A 19,889-nucleotide genomic window follows, 5' to 3' on the forward strand; every position below is an offset into this window, starting at 1 on the left:
GCAGACTAAGTGGAAATGGACATCACTGAGATTAGAACTGAGACCACGTATATTTGTGAAAAGAACTAGGAAATGTTTTGGAGGTTTGGATCTTTTCGCAGATAAGTTTCCTCTATTAGTTTCACAATTCATGTTATATCCAATGGTAAGAAAAAGAATGAAGTAACGAAATTTTTGGATATGGCATACACATGGTGAGAATATACCCAGATACTTGACATAACGTGGCCTCGACACACTACTCAGATTCCCTCCAGTCACTATCTGGCAGAGTAGAAGTAGCAACATTATACACTAGCTGATCCGGAAACCTCCTAGAGAGTTACTAATAGGTTTGGTCCTGTGTACTAACTAGCGGCCGGCCTGTGAACACCGTTTTAGAGCTGTACCCTCAAAATGTAAGGAAGTTTGGATCTAGCCATGGTGGTCATCATAATAATCTCAAAAGACATCAATTATGCTGCATGATGGAAGAAATGGGAGAGTTAACCGGAACTTAGCTCTGGAGACTAAACATGGGTTCCACCACTTCAGGCCTCCAATGAGCAAAGTATTGCCCAAGTTGATGAGAGTCATCTACCACCTAGATATGCAACAGCATGATCATATTTTGTTAATAATTATTCTTTTTTTTTTTTTTTTCCCTCTCCAGTAAGTGCATAATAACTAGAGAAAAACAAACAAAAAGCAACTTTTCTTATGTTAGCAGTAAAAGTTAAGGGAAGAAACGTTTCCAACTAGATATGAATCACATAACTATTGATGACCCTATTCAGGCTGCTAACAAAGTCAGTAAATATTTTGTATCTACTTCATGTGTGAAGAAGTTTTTAGGGATGGAAGTCTACCATCCCTAAAAAATTTTATCAAGTTATAACCAAAAGCTAAATAACTTTTTTGGAAAACTGAGTAGAAAGTGGTAGAGAAATTGTTAAAGTTGAAAGTAATAAGGCAACTAAAGCTGTGAGAAACAGCCAAATTATGTTAAAAGAAGCGGCAAAAATTATGAGAGCATTCGAGGGAGGTCCCTACAGACAAGATATGCAAATGTCTTGCCTAAAAGGGGAGGGGGTCAAATGTCAAAGTGAATAACTGCAAAAATCTGTAGGCACTAATTGTGTTCTAGAAAATAATGGAGTTAGTAGCTTAAGAAGTAATGCAGAATCATCTTTATGAGTATGCAGTTTTACAGCAATTGCAGCATGGACTTCTTAAGGGGAGATCTTGTTCTATGTAAAAGAATGTTATACAATTAATGGGTCTACTGTTCTTGGACTAGTATTATTAACAGAGTCCCTCAGAATTCATGCTGGGTCTCTTACTCTTTTCAGTATTTATTAATAATACTGCCAAAAGCATATCAAACTTAATGTCTAAGTTTACAGATGACACAAGGTTAGCAGGTAGTTAATAAGAAGAATCATTGCATACTACTGCAATAAGACTTAGAAATCTTGGACAAATGGCAATTTAAGTTTAAATATATAAATGCAAGGTACTGTGTATGGGTAGCAGTAATTCCATAATAGTCTGCTGACGAGGCTACTAGAGACGGTCGTGTTCAAAGCCGCTAAGTGGATTTTTCTTATTTATTTATTTGAAATTATTGTTTTTCTAAAACTTTTGATTTAAATTTAGTAGTATAACATTATTTTGTGATTTTCTGATTAATTTGGTGTATTTATTCTTTACTCGGCCTTGTAATTGCATAAAAGTATCGGTAAGGGTTTCCACGTGTTTCAACTCCGCTACCGTTCGTAATTTTCCCGCCTTTGTGATACGATAGTTATATACCGTACTAGATAGCGTTAGTTGAACTTCGTTAGCAGTTAAATTGTACGTTTAAATAAATACATATAACGACTTAGATTACAAATGTAATATAATTAATTATATTTAACATAATTAATAACATAACATAATTAATTATAATAAATTAATAGAATCATGACTCAGACCAGAGCAGCAAAGCAAAAGGCTCAAGCTAATGGAAGTGCTGTGGCTCAGAGCAGAACTGAGGGGGAGCAGTTGTCCTCTGACTCACAGCCTTATAAAATGCACTGTTTGCTTGATGTTTGCAGAGCAATCGGGTAAGGGACATGATACTGCCAAGGGGGATGTCTTTGTGTGTGCGTGCGATGCAAGGAGTGTATCGATATCAGGCAACAACTCGGCGTTCTTGTGGGCCTATATGAGAGCTTGAAGGACAGGGTGGATGCCCTCGAAGAAACTAAATTGAGGGGCCCATCAAGCTCTCAGCTGCCCACATCAACGCCAGAGCTTGCACTTGGGCATCGCGTGACACAGAGACAAGCAGAATGCGCTGGTCCCGAAGGAACTAGTAGTTGTTGGTGACTCTATTGTCAGGGAAACGGGGAACATGCTTTGTAAAAAAGATAGGTGGAACAGGACCAGGGTATGTCTGCCAGGGGCAAAGGTTGATGACGTTGTAGAGCGAATATCATCTTTTAAGGGCACAAAAGGTGATATAGTTGTACACGTTGGCACTAATAATATTAAGAGTAGGAGACCGGCAGAATTACTTAACAAGAACAGGTCACTGTTGAACAAAAGCCGAGAATTAGGGTTGAATTTGAAAGTGTCTGCAATTCTGCCCAGACACGATAGGAGGGAGTATATGATGAGAGCCTTGTCGATCAATTCGGCCCTGGAAAGATTGTGCAAGGCTCAAGGGGTAGTATTTTTTTCAGCCTGGACTGTACTTGTTAACAGGAGAGATTGCTTCTACAGGGATGCGATACACTTAAATAGAAAGGGTGCAAGAATATTTGCTGATGCTATCGAGGCAGTGTTAGGTGAGTCGGAAAACTGCTAGCTTGGGGGGAGACAAAGACCAATAGCTTGACAGTAGCCACTGGCAGAGGTGAAAGAGATTCTTGCACTGCTTCTATTAGAATGAGCAGAAGCCTGAAAAACAAAATGCATGGTATTTCAGAGACTGCTGGGAGCCATTGCGGTACAAGTAAACACATGGGTTGTGTTAGGGTAGCTAAGAATAGAAACAGGTGCAGGTATACTTGCGTGTACACCAATGCTAGGAATTTAGTAAATAAATTTGATGAATTTGAGGTATTGCTCAAAACATCAAAGGCAGATATTGTTGGGATATCAGAGACGTGGTGTCACACAGATATAAGGGATGCAGAACTGCAATTTGGGGAGTACAACGTCTACAGAAAGGATAGACAGGATAGGAAGGGGGGAGGGGTTATGCTATTAGTTAAGAACCACATAAAAACCAAGGCAGTGAAGCCAGTCGACATCGCCGGACAGTGCACTGTTGAGTCAGTTTGGTGTGACATAAGCATTGGGAGATCAAAATTGAGAGTAGGAGTGTGCTATAGGCCTAATGACTCTGATGAGTATAATAAGGAACTGTACAGGGAAATAGAGTGGATCAGTAAATCAGAGAGTCTTATAATGGGAGATTTTAATTTCCCAGATATTGACTGGAATTTGGGGGCTGGTTACTCACACACTAGCAGGGCTTTTGTGGATTTATTGGATGATTGTTTTCTACATCAGCATGTTCGGGAGGCAACTAGAGGGAGTAATACTCTTGATTTGATTATCAGCAGTGATTCTTCATGCATTAAGAATCTGCAGATAAATGAACCACTAGGTTGCAGTGATCGCAGTGTGCTGAAGTGGGATTTACTGAAAGAGGTAACTACCATTAGGGGTAAAGGGAAGGGTTATTGCTTCCGTAAAGGCGACTACGAAGGACTGAGACAGTATTTAAATTCTATACAGTGGGACCAACTGATGATGTTACCAACAGCAAATTCAAAATGGGAAGCATTCAAAGAACTTATCTTGGAAGCTACTAGGCTTTACATACCAACTAAGAAATATTGTTCAAGGTTTAGGCCAAAATGGATGTCAGATGAACTAATGAGGCATATGGCAGAGAAGAAAAATGCATGGGATACATACAAATTATCACACGACACAGAAGCCTATGATAGATACAAGTTGATCTGTAACCAAGTTACAAAGGAGATTAGGCAGGTGAAGGCAGATTACGAGAGATCCTTGGCAAGGGATGCGAAGAAAAACAGCAAAGAGTTCTTTACTTATGTAAACTCTAGAAGGAAGGGGATGAATCAGATTGGTCCACTTGATATCGATGGGTCAACTGTTGATGATCCTGCTCAGGTAGGTAACAAACTAAATGAATATTTTGCATCGACATTCACACATGAGGAGTTATTCAGCAAGGGGAATGCCAGAGGTGTATTCAACTCTCGCAGTAAGCTACAGAATCTTGAAATAACTGGGAGTAAAGTGGAGGAGAAACTGTTGAAGATAAACACAAGAAAGGCACCCGGGGTGGATGGGATCTATCCAGTTATATTAAAGGAGGCAGCAAAGGAAGTAAGCAAACCCTTAGCCATAATTATGAGAGCTTCCTTGGACTCATGGAGAGGTACCCATAGACTGGAAATGTGCAAATGTGACCCCAATTCACAAAGGAGGATCAAAGGCTGACACAAGTAATTATAGACCTGTGAGCTTAACTTCTGTTCCCGGAAAATCGATGGAGGCAATGGTTAAAGAAGCACTGCAGGATCATTTAGACAAGACTTCAGTTATAGCTCAGACACAGCATGGTTTTGTTAAGGGGAAGTCTTGCCTGACCAACTTGATTGGATACTATGATGCAGTCACAAAAGAACTGGATGCAGGGAATAACTTTGATATTATATACTTGGATCTTAGAAAGGCTTTTGATACTGTTGCACATGGAAGACTGCTACACAAATTGGAGCAGTGTGACATTGGAGGCAAATTGCTGCTATGGATAAAGGGGTGGTTTGGTTTGGTTTTTTTTTTTTTTTAGGAGCATTAGCAACTAAGGCCATATTGCTCCGGGATATGCAGTGGTCATTCCTTGACCTTTCCGCATCCTGCGTATTTGGTGGTGACGGGCTCGAACCCCGGTCTAATCAAGAAGCGTGTGCTGCGCACTGGTGCTCCTTCCCACCTGGCTAAGGAGGCGCCTAAAGGGGTGGTTGAGGGGGAGAAGACAGAGAGTGGTAATCAATGGACACTGCTCATCATTGACTAATGTTATTAGTGGAGTCCTTCAGGACTCAGTGTTGGGTCCATTATTGTTTTCTGTATTTATAAATGATATTGATGATGGTATATCAAGTTTAATGTCCAAGTTTGCAGATGATACAAAGGTTGGCAGGGTTGTCAAGGACACTACTGACGCTATGCTGCTGCAACAGGATCTGGAAAGGTTGAACAGATGGGCTGAGAGGTGGCAAATGAAGTTTAACATTGACAAATGTAAAGTACTACACATGGGAAACAGCAACCCCAGAGAAACGTATCAACTCTGTGGTACTACACTGACAGTGGTAGAGAATGAAAGGGACTTGGGGGGTGGTTGTGCAGGCAGATATGTATTTCTCTGAACAGTGCAGACGTGCTGCGAGCGAAGCTCATGGTGTCTTGTCAATGATATACAGGAATTTTTCCAGCAGGGATAAGGAGGTGATTATTCCATTGTATAAGGCAATGGTCAGGCCACACCTAGAGTACTGTATACAGGTCTGGAGGCCTCATTTCAAGAAGGATGTAGAGCTGCTGGAACGAGTACAGAGAAGGGCAACAAGATTAGTGAATGGAACAAAGGGGTGCTCTTACGAAGAAAGGCTTAAGTTTTGCAAATTACAGTGTCTGGAGACCAGGCACCAGTGAGGTGATCTGATAGAGGTGTATAAAGCCTTGAATGGTTTAAGCATGCTCAATGCTGATGGGATTCTTCCTCTAGCTCAGAAAAATCACCTGAGAGGGCATAAATTCAAATTGAGGAAAGACAGATGTAGGATAGACGTGCGGAAATTTGCCTTTAGCCAGCGGGTGGTTGGTTGGTGGAACAGACTTCCATCCCTTGTGGTGGAGGTTGATAGCCTAAATAAGTTTAAGGCTCAGCTGGACAGGTATTTTGAACGAACAGAGGGGTGAAGTGGAAGTGGGTTTTTTTTTTTTTTTTTTTGGCTGATGCTGCATAAGCTTGCTTTCTTGCTATTGTTATTTGTTTTTTTTTTTTTTTGTTTTTAGGAGCATTAGCAACTAAGGCCATATTGCTCCGGGGATATGCAGTAGTCATTCCTTGACCTTTCCGCATTCTCCATATTTGGTGATCACGGGTTCGAACTTGCTTTCTTGCATCATATGCCTCTACTAATGCTAATGCTAACATACCAACTGAATAATACTACACTCAAGAAGGTGAAGAACAGAAAAAGCAATACTAATACCCCAGTCTTCTTTTCCCTACCCCTTCCATTTTTTCCTCCCTCTGCCTGGTAATTTGTGAATAACCTGGAAGCTACATTAGCCTCAGGACATTTGGGGACTATTTCCTTTCCTTTTTCCCCATCTTTCTCCTTCATTTTTATTCTGTCTGGTACTCCTTTCTCCTACAGTTCCTTCTTTACTCACATTTCTTTTCCCCCTCACATTTCCTGATATATATGTATATCCCATCATCTTCACATATTTATATTCACAGCCCTAATATATCTTTTACAGCGATAAAGGCACCATACATATGCTCCTGTAGTTTTAGCAGTTTTAAGTTAGTATTAAATGTTTACAAAATATTTATTGTAATATTTTCATTACATATTTTTAATAATTACATGTAAGCAAACCCTTAGCCATAATTATGAGAGCTTCCTTGGACTCAGGGGAGGTACCCATAGCCTGGAGATGTGCAAATGTGACCCCAATTCACAAAGAAGGATCAAAGGCTGACACAAGTAATTATAGACCTGTGAATTTAACTTCTGTTCAGGAAAATTAATGGAGGCACTGGTTAAAGAAGCACTGCAGGATCATCTAGACAAGACTTCAGTTATAGCTCGGACACAGCGTGGTTTTTTAATGGGAAGTCTTGACTGACCAATTTGATTGGATACTATGATGCAGTCACAAAAGAACTGGATGCAGGGAATAACTTTGATATTATATAATTGGATCTTAGAAAAGCTTTTGATACTGTTGCACATGGAAGACTACTGCACAAATTGGAGCAGTGTGGCATTGGATGCAAATTGCTGCAATGGATAAAGGGGTGGTTGAGGGGGAAAAGACAGAGTCTTTTCAATGGACACTGCTCAGCATGGACTAATGTTATTAGTGGAGTCCCTCAGGGTTCAGTATTGGGTACATTACTGTTTTCTGTATTTATAAATAATATTGATGATGGTATATCAAGCTTAATGTCCAAGTTTGCAGGGTTGTTAAGGACACTACTGAGGCTATGCTGCTGCAACAGGATCTGGAAAGGTTGAGCAGATGGGCTGAGAGGTGGCAAATGAAGTTTAACATTGATAAATGTATGTGGTGGTCATTCCCTGACCATTTCGCATCCTCCGTATTTGGTGGTGATGGGCTCGAACCCCAGTCTAATCAAGAAGCGTGTGCTATGCACTGCTGCTCCTTCCCGCCTCGCTACGGAGGTGCCTAATGTGCTGAAGTGGGATGTACTCAAAGAGGTAACTACCATCAAGTGTAAAGGGAAGGGTTTTTGCTTTAGTAACGGTGACTACGGTAGTCTGAGACAGTATTTAAATTCTATACGGTGGTACCAACTGATGATGTTAGCAACAGCAAATTCAAAATGGGAAGTATTCAAAGAATTAATCTTGGAATGCTACTAGGCTTTTCATACCAACAAAGAAATTTTGTTCAAGATTTAGGCCTAAATGGATGTCAGATGAACTAATTAGACATGTGCCAGACAAGTAAAATGCATGGGATACATAAAAACCAACATGTGACACAGAAGTAAAATGCATGGGATACATAAAAACCAACATGTGACACAGAAGCCTATGATAGATATAAGCTGGTCTGTAACCAAGTTACAAAGGAGGTTAGGCAGGCGAGGGCAGATTACGAGAAATCTTTGGCAAAGGATGCAAAGAAAAACAGCAAAGAGTTATTTACTTATGTAAACTCTAGAAGGAGGGGGATGGATCAGATTGGTCCACTTAATATCGATGGTTCAACTGTTGATGATCCTGCTCAGGTAGCTAACAAACTGAATGAATATTCTGCATCGACATTCACACATGAGGAGTTATTCGGGGTGGGGAATGCTAGAGGTATATTCAAATCTGGCAGTAAGCTAGATAATCTTGTAATAACTGAGAATAAAGTGGAGGAGAAATTGTTGAAGATAAACACAAGAAAGGCACCTGGGGCAGATGGAATCTATCCAGTTATATTAAAGGAGGTGGCAAAGGAAGTAAGCAAACCTTTAGCCACAATTATGAGACCTTCCCTGGACTCAGGGGAGGTACCCATGGACTGGAGATGTGCAAATGTGATCCCAATCCACAATGGAGGATCAAAGGGTGACACGGGTAATTACAGACCTGTTAGTTTAACTTCTGTTCCAGGGAAATTAATGGAGGCACTGGTTAAAGAAGCACTGCAGGATCATCTAGACAAGACTTCAGTTATAGCTCAGACACAGCATGGGTTTGTTAAGGGGAAGTCTTGTCTGACTAATTTGATTGGCTATGATGTAGTCACAAAGGAACTGGATGCAAAGAATAACTTTGATATTGTATATTTGGATCTTAGAAAAGCCTTTGATACTGTTGCACATAGAAGACCGATTGGAGGCAAATTGTTGCTATGGATAAAGGGATGGTTGAGTGGGAGAAGACAGAGAGTGGTAATTAATGGACACTGCTCTTCGTGGACTAATGTTATTAGGGGAGTCCCCCAGGGTTCAATTTTGGGTCCATTGTTGTTTTCTGTATTCATTAATGATACTGATGATGGTATATCAGGCTTAATGTCCAAGTTTGCAGACGATAGAAGATCGGCAGGGTTGTTAATGACACTAATGAGAGTACACTGCTGCAACAGGATCTAGAAAAGTTGAGCAAATGGGCTGAGAGGTGACAAATTAAGTTTAACATTGGCAAATGTAAAGTACTACATATGGGAAGCAGTAATCCCAGAGTAACGTATCAACTCTGTAGTACCACACTGACAGTGGTAGAGAATGAAGAGGACCTGAGGGTAATTGTGCAGGCAGATATGAAGTTTTCTGAGCAGTGCAGACGGTCTGCAAGAGTAGCTCATGGTGTCTTGTCAATGATATACAGGAATTTTTCCAGCAGGGATAAGGAGGTGATTATCCCCTTGTATAAGGCAATGGTCAGGCCACACCTTGAGTACTGTATACAGATCTATAGGCCTCATTTTAAGAAGGATGTAGAGCTGTTGGAATGAGTACAGAGAAGGGCAACAAGATTAGTGAATGGAACAAAGGGTTGCTCTTACGAAGAAAGGCTTAAGTTTTGCAAATTATAATGTCTGGAGACTAGGTACCTGCGAGGTGATCTGATTGAGGTGTATAAAGCCTTGAATGGTTTGAGCATGATCAATGCTGATGGGATTCTTCCTCTTGCTCAGAATAATCGCCTGAGAGGGCATAAATTCAAATTGAGGAAAAACGGTTGTAGGATAGATGTGCGGAAGTTTGCCTTTAGCCAGCAGGTGGTTCATTGGTGGAACAAACTTCCATCTGTCGTTGTAGAAGTTGATAGCTTAAATAGATTCAAGGCAGAACTTGACAAACATTTGGAGCGAACGGATGGGTGAAATAAGGGGTGGTTTTTTTTTTTTTTTTTTTTTTGGCTGATGCTATATAAACTTGCTTTCTTGCATCATGTGCCTTTGCTAATGCTAAAGGGTACCACCGAAGAGAAGCCAACAAGCTTTGAAACGGTGCCATCTGGGTGGTGGTATCTGCTAAGAATAAATAACAATTGTCTTCTCCACTGGTGAAATGTTATTTATTCGAGGTAGTATAATACCATGGCAAATTGTTATGAAGGCAGTCACAAATGAGATATAACCAAAACAATGCCAATTTAATTAATTAATTTAACTACTTTGGTAGATAGCTATGTTAAAATGATGCATTTGCACTAACGTACATATTAGTCATTCTACCTCATAGCATGAGGCCTTTGCCCTTAAATACTTTATTGTCATTAAGAGTATATGTTCCATTACTCTCAATAAAATTCTTAATACATAATCACATAATATAATATGTTATAATAATAAGTGAAATCTCGTTAATAAAAAGTTCAAAGAACCTAAATTTTCACATTTTGTAATAACGAAGTCCCTCAAAAGTGTCAAATTTCACAGGGTTTTTTTTTTTTTTTTTTTTTTTGGTACATACTGTATATCTAAGAATAATAATAAATAATAATAATATCAAAAATAAATTAATAAAATAAAAACAAAAGCCTTGTCTAACAATACGGTAATAGGAATAACATATTTTTTAAAGATTTTATTTTATTTGTAAGATAAACTAAGAGAAAAGCAATATTAACGGAAATGAAAATATTGTACAGTATTTATTTTGATATATACAATATTTTAGTATCACAATAAAAAGAATTACAATCTTAATATAAAAGGAGACATACAAACCATTAACCTTTTAATAAATTAATCTAATTTAAAGAAAGAATCCAATGTGGTTTGCACAGTTTTTGTCCTATATGCACTTTTAACTACAGCCCAGACGTTATCAAATGCAATAGTTGTATCTTTATCAACGTTACTGCAGGCCAACACATTCTCTATTATGTTCAATGCATTTTGGGCATCTTTTTTAGATAGCAGTGTGCACGCTTTTTCACTTTCGCTGCCGCTGGTAACAAAAACATCATCATTTTGTTTGGTACACAGCAGCTCTTCTGGTGTTGGCATTGCAGTGGTAGCAACTTCATCATCCACCTTCATAAACTCTTCAAATTCACCAAAAAATCCATATGTTCCTTCAAATTCCTCCATTCCTCACTGTTGTTATCACATTCGTCTGCTGAACCATGTTTTTCGATGATGTTCTCTCCAAAGCCACTCTTTCTGAATCAGTTGATTATTACACTTAACGAAATCATTATAAATACTTTCCCAAGCAATAACGAGATTACGGATGGCACCAAAGACCTTCCAATTTGGCTGCAAATTGTTCCCTCCTTCTATATTGCGGATCAAGTACCTTATCAGGCAGGCTCTATATGCTCTCTCTTAAGGTTATAAATGCCTTGATCCATTGGTTGCATTAAACTAGTGGTATTGGGGGGGGGGGGGGGTAGCCATATATTTGTCAACTTAACTGTCTCGGCAGAATGTGTTGTACAACAGTCTAAAATCATCAAAATGTTCCTTTTTTTCTGAAACCATTCTGTCCAATTTTGATAACCAAGACTGAAAAATTGTGACCGTAAGCCAAGCACTTCTACTGGCCTCATAATCACAGGGAAGTTGGTTAACTGCTTTAAAACATCTTGGCTTGGAAAACTTACCAATCACAAGTGGGTAGTTTTGTACTGCCCTCTGAATTGTAGCATAACAGAACAGTGAGTCTTTGTTTACTTAATTTTCCAGAATGACAAGACTCTCCTCGAACAGCAAATGTTTTGTTTGGCAGCAAATTATAAAATAAACCTGTCTCGCCAAGATTAAAAATATCCTTTGCTTCATATTTTTCAAGGATGGACCATACAGAACACAACCAGTCTATAACCTTTTCTTTGTCAACTAATCCAGACTCACTGCAAACATTTTGGAAAACCAAGTTATTCCTGTCTTTAAATCTTTGGAGCCAGCCATTGCCGCATTTGAAGTCACTAATCCCATGTTGCTGAGCTAGATAATTTGCCTTTTCTTGCAAAATCAGACCTGATATTGGCAAATTAGATGCACACATTTGATGGTACCATTCAAAGTTTCGTGGTACCACCGCAAAGTTCGTTTCCTGTTTTTCATTGCTGCTCCAGTTTCACACACACTTCTTCAAGTCTTTTTCGGTTTTTCAATATTATAGATAAAGCAGGTAAAGGATGTTGTATTCCTTTGCAATGTCCATTTTGCTTCTATCCGTCCTATCAGCCTCTTGTATAATTTTTAGTTTAATTTCCAGGCTTAATTCTGTCCGTCCATGTTTTGTCACCATAACACTGCTAGATAAGATTCAATATAAACAAATTTTAAATTAATTTAAAGAGACAAGTTCCGAAAAAGACATCAGCTCAGATAAAATGGCACAAAAAATAGATTGCTGTATACAATAGCAAGACTCTTTGAACTGGGGTAACAATTGCAACTGACCTTATTCCCATGGAGCGAGAGAGTGCATGTAAACAATTTAGAAAAATTTTTTATTCTTTTATTAATTTAACAACTCATCATTCAGAAAGATGTTTTTCAGACTGCACTTGACGTTGTAGCTACCATAAACTGCTTTTGTTTATACAAAATTAATTTCTAACAAGTCAGTACCATCCTTCGGGAAGTAGGGAGCCAGGTGGCCAGGGGCAATAATTGGATCGCTCTGCCAAGATTTGTATTAAACATACAAAATGACAATATTTATTTTTCACGTGGTGAAAAAGAACTTTGTAATAAAAAAATATATTTAGATAGAAAAGCTTATCCTTTCGTAGGGGAATGGCATGTGCTTCATATAAACAAGTACTTTGTATAAACCGAGTTTGTATTAACGACATTTTACTGCAGTAATAGAGGAATGTGATGCAAGAAAGCAAGTGTATGAGCTTATATAGCATCAGCCAAAAAAAAAAATAAATAAATAAAAATTCACACAACCACTCCCTCTAAAAGTTTGTCCAGTTCCTCCTTGAATTTATTTAAGCTATCAACTTGCACTATGACAGATGGAAGTTTGTTCCGCCAATTAACCACCTGCTGGCTAAAGGCAAATTTTCGCACATCTAATCTACAGCTGTCTTTCCTTCAATTTGAATTTATGCCCCTTAGTTTTGTAATCTGAGCAAGCAGAAGAACCCCATCATAATTCAGCGTGCTTAACCCATTCAAGGCCTTATAAACCTCAATCAAATCACCTCACACGTAATTACTCTCAGGCGCTGCAATTTGCAGAACTTAAGACTTTCTTGGTAAGAGTACCCCTTTGTTCCCCCTCACCAATCTTGTTGCCCTTCTTTGTACTTGTTCTAGCAACTCTACATCCTTCCTAAAATAAGGCCTCCAGACCTGTATACAGTACTCAAGGTGTGGCCTGACCATTGCCTTATACAAAAGGTAATCACCTCCCTAATCCTGGTAGCAAAATTCCTATTTATCATTGACAAGAATCCATGAGCTTCCCTGGCAGCACTCTGCACTGCTCAGCAAACTTCTTATCCGACTGCACAATTACCTCCAGGTCTTTCACTTTCCACTTCACTGAGTGTACTACCACACAGTTGATAAGTTTCTCTCGGGTTATTGCTACTCATATGCAGTACTTTGCGTATTTCAATGTTAAACTTCAGTTGCCACTTCTCAGCCCGTCTACCCAAATTTTCTAGATTCTGCTGCAGTAGCACACTGCCATTACCAACCCTGCCAACCTTTGTATCATCTGCAAACTTTGACACTAAGCCTGATATACCTTCATCAATATCATTGAAAAATATACAAAACAACAGTGGGCCCAACACCAAATCCTGCGAGACTCCACTAATAACATTAGTCCGTGAAGAGCAGCATCCATTGATTACCACTCTGTCTTCTCCCGCTCAACCACCCTTTTATCCATTGTAGCAACTTACCCTTAATACCATTCTGCTCCAATTTGTACAATAGTCTGCCATGCACAACAGTGGCAAAAGATTTCTGAAATCGAAGTATATGACATCGAAATTATTTTTTGCATCCATTTCCTTTGTGACACATCATAGTATACAATCAAATTTGTCAGACAAGACTTTCCCTTAACAAAACCCTGCTGTGTCTGAATTATTGCTGAAGTCTTGTCTGGATGATCCTGCAATGCATCTTTAACCAGAACTCCATTATTTTACCCGGAACGGAAGTTTAACCGTTCTGTAATTACTCAGGTCACCCTTCAATCCCCCCTTTGTGAACTGGGGATACATTTGCACATCTCCAGTCCATAGGGACTTCCCCTGAGTCCAAGGATGCTTTCATTATTATGGCTAAGAATTTTCTTAGTTCCTTTCCCGTCTACTTTAATATAACTGGATAGATCCCATCCACCCCAAGAGCCTTTCTTATGTTTAACTTCAACAATTTCTCCTCCACTTTGTTCTCAGTTATTACGAAATCATTAAGCACCCTGTTACAGTTTGATAAACTTCTTGCACTTTCCTCCCTTAATAACTCCTCATGTGTGAATGTATGCAAAATACTCATTCAGTTTGCTAGCTATCTGTGCAGGATCATCAACAGACCATAACGATGATGGTATCGTCCTTGTGGACCAGCCTGCTTGCTCTCCCAAATTAAATCCAGGAAGCACATCAGGGACACACTGGAAAGATATAATGCAGCTCATCTAGAATGTCCACTGAAACTTAATTACACAAAAGCATTATTGCTAATAGCAGCACATTTACACAAGAATGGCAAATGATTGAACAGCAAGTTATCAATACCTTGATTTCTTTTAATGCATCACAGGCATGAAACATGCCTGACACTTGCTGGGAACCATACGTCATATACACTAAGTGGACAGAAATCATGGGATACCTACTTGATGGATAGCCCCACCTTTTGCCCGGAAAGATGGGCCTATCCATCATTAAGCCTATCCATCATTTCGTATTCACAAAAGCGTTCCACAGGTATTTCCATCCATGCTTGCAGCACTGCTGTCCACAATTCCATCGCATTCCTGGGGGAAGGATCCAAAGCTTGAATAGACCTTTCCACAGCATCCCAAAGATGCTTCACAGAGTTCATGTCCGGTGAACAGGTAGGCCATTCCATGGTGGTAAAATATGCAGAATGGTCTTCGAACCATGTTCTAGTCACCATGGCTCTGTAGGGAGTCGCACTGTCCTGCTGGATGAGTACATTGCCCAGTGGGTGCACAGTGACCATGAAGAGACACACTGTCTGCAAGGATGGACACATAACCTGGACCATTCAGCGATGCGGCTAGATGTACCAGAGGTCCCAACATGTGCCTGTTGAACACGCCCCAGACCATCTCCAACTGTCCACCTGCCTGAACAGTTCCTTATTGACATGATGGGTGCATAGCTTCATACGGTTTCCGCCAGATAAGCATCCTCCTGTCCGTTCGAAATAACTGGAAATGGGACTCATCGGACCAAGAGACCTGTCTCTAATCATCCAAGGTCCGGTGCCAATGTTCTTTCACCCAGTTGAGGCGTAAAGTCCTGTGTCATGGAATTAGCAATGGGACTCTGGTGGATCAGTGGCTCTGATAACCTATTGATGGTCTTGGTGGAGACATTTCTGGCACCTCCCCTGTTGAAGTCTGCGGTGATTTGTGCCACTGTCACTCTCCGGATGGCTGAAACGATGTCAGACAGATATCAACGGCCACATTAATGCACTACCTTTCTCCGCCCACAGTGCTGTCCACGATGAGATGTTATTTCAGAAATGGCGTATTCCCAATACACTCTTGATACTGTCAAACAGGGATAGTGCAATTTCTGTACCACTTCCACAACAGAGTGACCCATGCGTTGGGCACCCACTATCATCCCTCTTTCAAAGTCAGTTAACTCACGATGTTTATCCATACTGACATCAAATTACAGTCTACGTGAATGCAGTGATGCAATGTACCTATAACCTGCCAAGTGGTGGGGTCGTAAACTAGCGAGAGGGGTGACAGTGTCGCATTGCCCAAGAATCAGGTATTCCATGAATTCTGTCCTTTCGGTGTATACTAAAATCATCATCCATGCATATGTTATCCACATTGTCGATCGCATATGCATGGATGATGAGTGTTATTAATTATTAATTTTAAGATAATTTTCCAAGTAATGCCCTTGTTATAAATTACAAGGTGAAGCCATTAAAATTATACTGCATGCACATTTCTAAAAATAGTTCCTATTCCTAGTAACTGCAGGAATGGTAGGTAACTTGAACCTTAATGTAGTTGTGTGTCAAGGCTTGTGTCAATATGTTGACTAACTGGAAAGTCATTCTTTATCGAAGTTATATATGAGCACTGATGATGTTAGATGCAGAAAATGAGTAAAGTATAAACATCAAATTTTAACAAAATTGAAGAAAGCAGTAACTGAAATAACAGCTCATATGCAAGATGTATAAGTAAGGCACCTTATTAAGTAACATTTTTGAATTGTACAAAAAAGTTTTCACCAGAAAGAGAAGTAAAAGAAATTACCTGGCCACCAGTAATAATTAGTAAAAAAAAAAAACAGAAATTAGTAAAATAATATAAATTCTGGAGAATATGGAAAATGTGAGGACTCTTGATGAAATGATTGTCATTTGAGCATCAAAATGATATCAAAGGTGTTAAATCTAGGTTAGGAAATAAGGCAAATTTTAACAGGTGATTTGAACATAAAAGTCTGCACCAAAATGATACCAAAAAATTTGAATAAAGATCAAAAAATCAACCAGGAGACAAATGTGTACTGACATTTTAGATAAAAATCAAAGCAGCTGCAAATTTTCCAAGTAATGTTTTCAGCTGTGATGAAACTTGGCTTTTCCAATGACCTGAAACCAAATGTAAGTAATGCAATGAAAAATAAGTCACTCTTAAAGGACAAAGGGAGCACAATTGTTAAAACTGAAGATCAAGCTAAGGCTCATTGTTTTCTTCAATATTAAAGGAGTGATCGTTGCTGGATATGTACCACCTGATCAAACAGGGAATCAACAACATTAACTTCAGCTGCTGACAAATATGAAAGTAAGAATTTGAAAACAAAAGACTGGAAAATTGTGGGAGAAAGACTATACTCTGCATTAAGACAATGTGCCTGTACAACTTGGAAAGAAACTACTAAGCCATATTGGTTTGGTATTTCTGCCCAAAAAAGAAGTTCCTATATTTAACTATGTTCTGTACTCACTTGATCTTGCTCTGCACAAGTTCTATTTCTAAAATTTTAAAAAAAAATCACTCAGCTACCCATTTCCAATTGACTGAGGATATCAAAAAAAAAAAAAAAAAAAAAAAAAAATGGCAGTTTCTCAAAAAACCCACATAAACAATGGTTTCCATAGATGATTTTATACACAATAAGAAAGCACAAAGTATTGTACAACTGCTAAAGGAAATTGCTTTGAATTGTGTAATTAATAATTTTTTCAATAAAGCACTTTTATGATGTCTCATTATTTAATTGCCAGACCTCATATAACAATGAATAAATCATCATTTGAAATGTAATAATCTGACATCACAAATTTAAATAACTGCTTAAGTATTTAAAACTTTGATTTACTGATATAATTTTTGTATATTCCTATTTATATTAATTTGTAAGAAAATATCTGATTGTTTACAGTTGATCCACTGTTAATAGATCTGCTGGCAATTTTTTCTAATACTCATATTTTTATTAAAAAAATTTTGGCCAAATTTTCATTGGACTCAAAGGATAATAGACTGAAGTTTGTAGAGCCTGTAGACTAAACACAGTAATAAACTGTTGATATTACATTACTACATGGTTGTTAAAGATATTTTATGTTGCACTACTACTTGTTAAAGATATTTTATGTTGGAAGCTGTTATATACTTTTCCTGATACTATGCTTTGTTTAACATTTTGGTTTTTAATTTATTTATACTTTAAACATAACAGTACCATAAATTACAAAGAGATAAATATTGCTTACCAGCAATATTTATCTCCGGGTAATTTATGGTAGTTTTGCTTAAAGCATTGGTACTTCGCAGCCCTGAAAATGGCAAAATAATTTAGATTATACAAAAATAAAGTTGTACTTACCCAATTTTTTTATTTTCCTAATGTTTCGACAAATGTATTCTATAGGCCTTTTGCAATTATTTCACATTAGTCTGATGTGTAACGCACAGAAAAAAATAGCTTGGCAACATTCACCGATAGAGGGCAACATAACCTGTTGTGACTGAAAATTGCAGCCAGTAGTAATTAAGAAACTTCAGTTGTTCCAGGATGTGAAATGGATGATGGATGTAATTACAAGAGCAACAACTGTTGTACTGATTCACGTAAATCAGGAGATGGAAAGCTAAGAGAGAGAAAGATAATTAAAGTAAAAAGCTGGAGGTATGCTGAATGTTTTTAGTGATGAATTTCAAAGACTGTTAAAGTTTTAAATCTACAAAGGTGATGAAAAATAATGTCAGTTCCAAAATGGTAACTGCCAAAATTATTTTGGCAGTTACCATTTTGGAATTGAGGATCACTATCATATAATGTCATCCTGGTAAATATAAATAAAGTTACATATTCACACACACACACACACACACATTACACATAATTCACTGAAGTAAAGAAAAGTACAGTACTAAGAAAGTGTGAGGTAGGAGAAATTTTTTTTTATCATGAGTTCTATGATCACAAGAAGGAACTTTTATTTATTTTCTGAGCACATATAGGTTAAGGAATACTAACTTTAAGCCTGCAGTAATAGTACCCAGTGTCATAAAAAAGCCAGTGGCAGAAAACCTGACAAGTGACAACTTTTTTTTTTAATTTCTGGAAAAAGTTTTTGGGTGTTTTAAATTCTGCTTGGAGTATACTAATATTTCATCTTTTCTTAATGGACTGCGATATATTGTATATAATGTTTTTGTTTTTAATAAAAAAAATTAAATATTTTTAAAAATATGTTTTTAAATATTTACACCAAAAAAAAGTTATAGGCATAAGATATAAAGATGAAAGTGTTAGTCACTTCCGTTTTCCAGTTTAAAAAACTTGCAAATGCACAAAATTTCAAAAATCTGCATATACCGGCAAACCCGGCACTTACAACATGTTAGGTTCCAGACCATGTCGTAACTCAAAGCAATGCCTATTTTTTCATTTAACTATGCATGTACGCATTGAAATCATCATATACAGGCATAACAGGCATCATATACAGGCACATATAACAGGCACATGTTATGTACATATAACATGTTATATGTTATATGGACATATAACATGTGCATAACACATGTTATGCACCCATAGCCCATGTGTTATGGGTGCATAACACATAATGTAATGTGTTACATTACGCCTGTAATTTAACACATTACAGGCATAATGTGTTAAATGTGTTAATAACACATTTAACACATTACGTTTAAATGTGTTATTTAAACGTAAATAACACATTTAAAACTAAAATAAACACTGCAGGCCTTATTTTGAGAAATAGGGTAAGCATACTAATCACTGGATAGTAGGCCTAGGTACAGTACTCAGTACAGACAGGTAAAATATAGTAGTATAGTAATGTAAATAATGAACAGTACACTTGACTTACCTTTAATAGAGTCTGCTTTTTCTTACTAGGACTGGCAGAGGTAAAATAGAGAAACAAAAATTTATTGGAGGAAGTCTGAAGGGGAGGGTATATCTTCATAAGTAGAATCATCAAGGGCTACACCTTTTCTTGCAGGAGATTTCGATGGACTTCTTGAAGCAGTAATAGGTCTAGAAGGAGTAAGACTTTGGGTTGATGGTCTGACTGGACTTTCGGTGGATGTTGATGGTCAAATAGGACTTTTAGTGGGTGCTAGTATTTCTTTGAAGTACCTATCTAAAGAGGTTTGCATGCTAGACTGCTTTTCTTTTCCTAGATTTTGGTGTAACAGGCATAATCCCTTACAAGGTCAGCATTGAATTTTGAACTTCTATCAAAGGCCTTATCATGCTTCACTAAAAGAGCCATGCCAATTTCAAAATGTCAGATAGCTTCTGATAGAATTTTTGTGGTTAGCCCTTCAGACTCAGAGCTTGACATGTCTTCAGATATCTCTTCATCTTCCCTATTCTCATGAAGTGCAAGGA

General features: G+C 38.1%; 1 protein-coding gene across 8 annotated transcripts in view; it reads right to left on the reverse strand.

Moving 5' to 3' along the window:
• LOC150086018 (uncharacterized) overlaps nt 1-19,889 on the reverse strand; it is a 576,308-nt gene that overhangs the window by 494,743 nt on the left and 61,676 nt on the right. For all 8 annotated transcript variants that reach the window (XR_016546983.1, XR_016546988.1, XR_016546987.1 and 5 more), the window contains exon 3: nt 17,844-18,108. The gene's annotated coding sequence lies outside the window, so the exon portion shown is untranslated. The remainder of the gene's footprint in view (nt 1-17,843; nt 18,109-19,889) is intronic.

The sequence above is a fragment of the Mastigoproctus giganteus genome, chromosome 5, assembly GCF_048544385.1.
Source record: "Mastigoproctus giganteus isolate SK-2022 chromosome 5, ASM4854438v1, whole genome shotgun sequence".
NCBI classification, from domain to species: Eukaryota; Metazoa; Arthropoda; class Arachnida; order Uropygi; family Thelyphonidae; genus Mastigoproctus; species Mastigoproctus giganteus.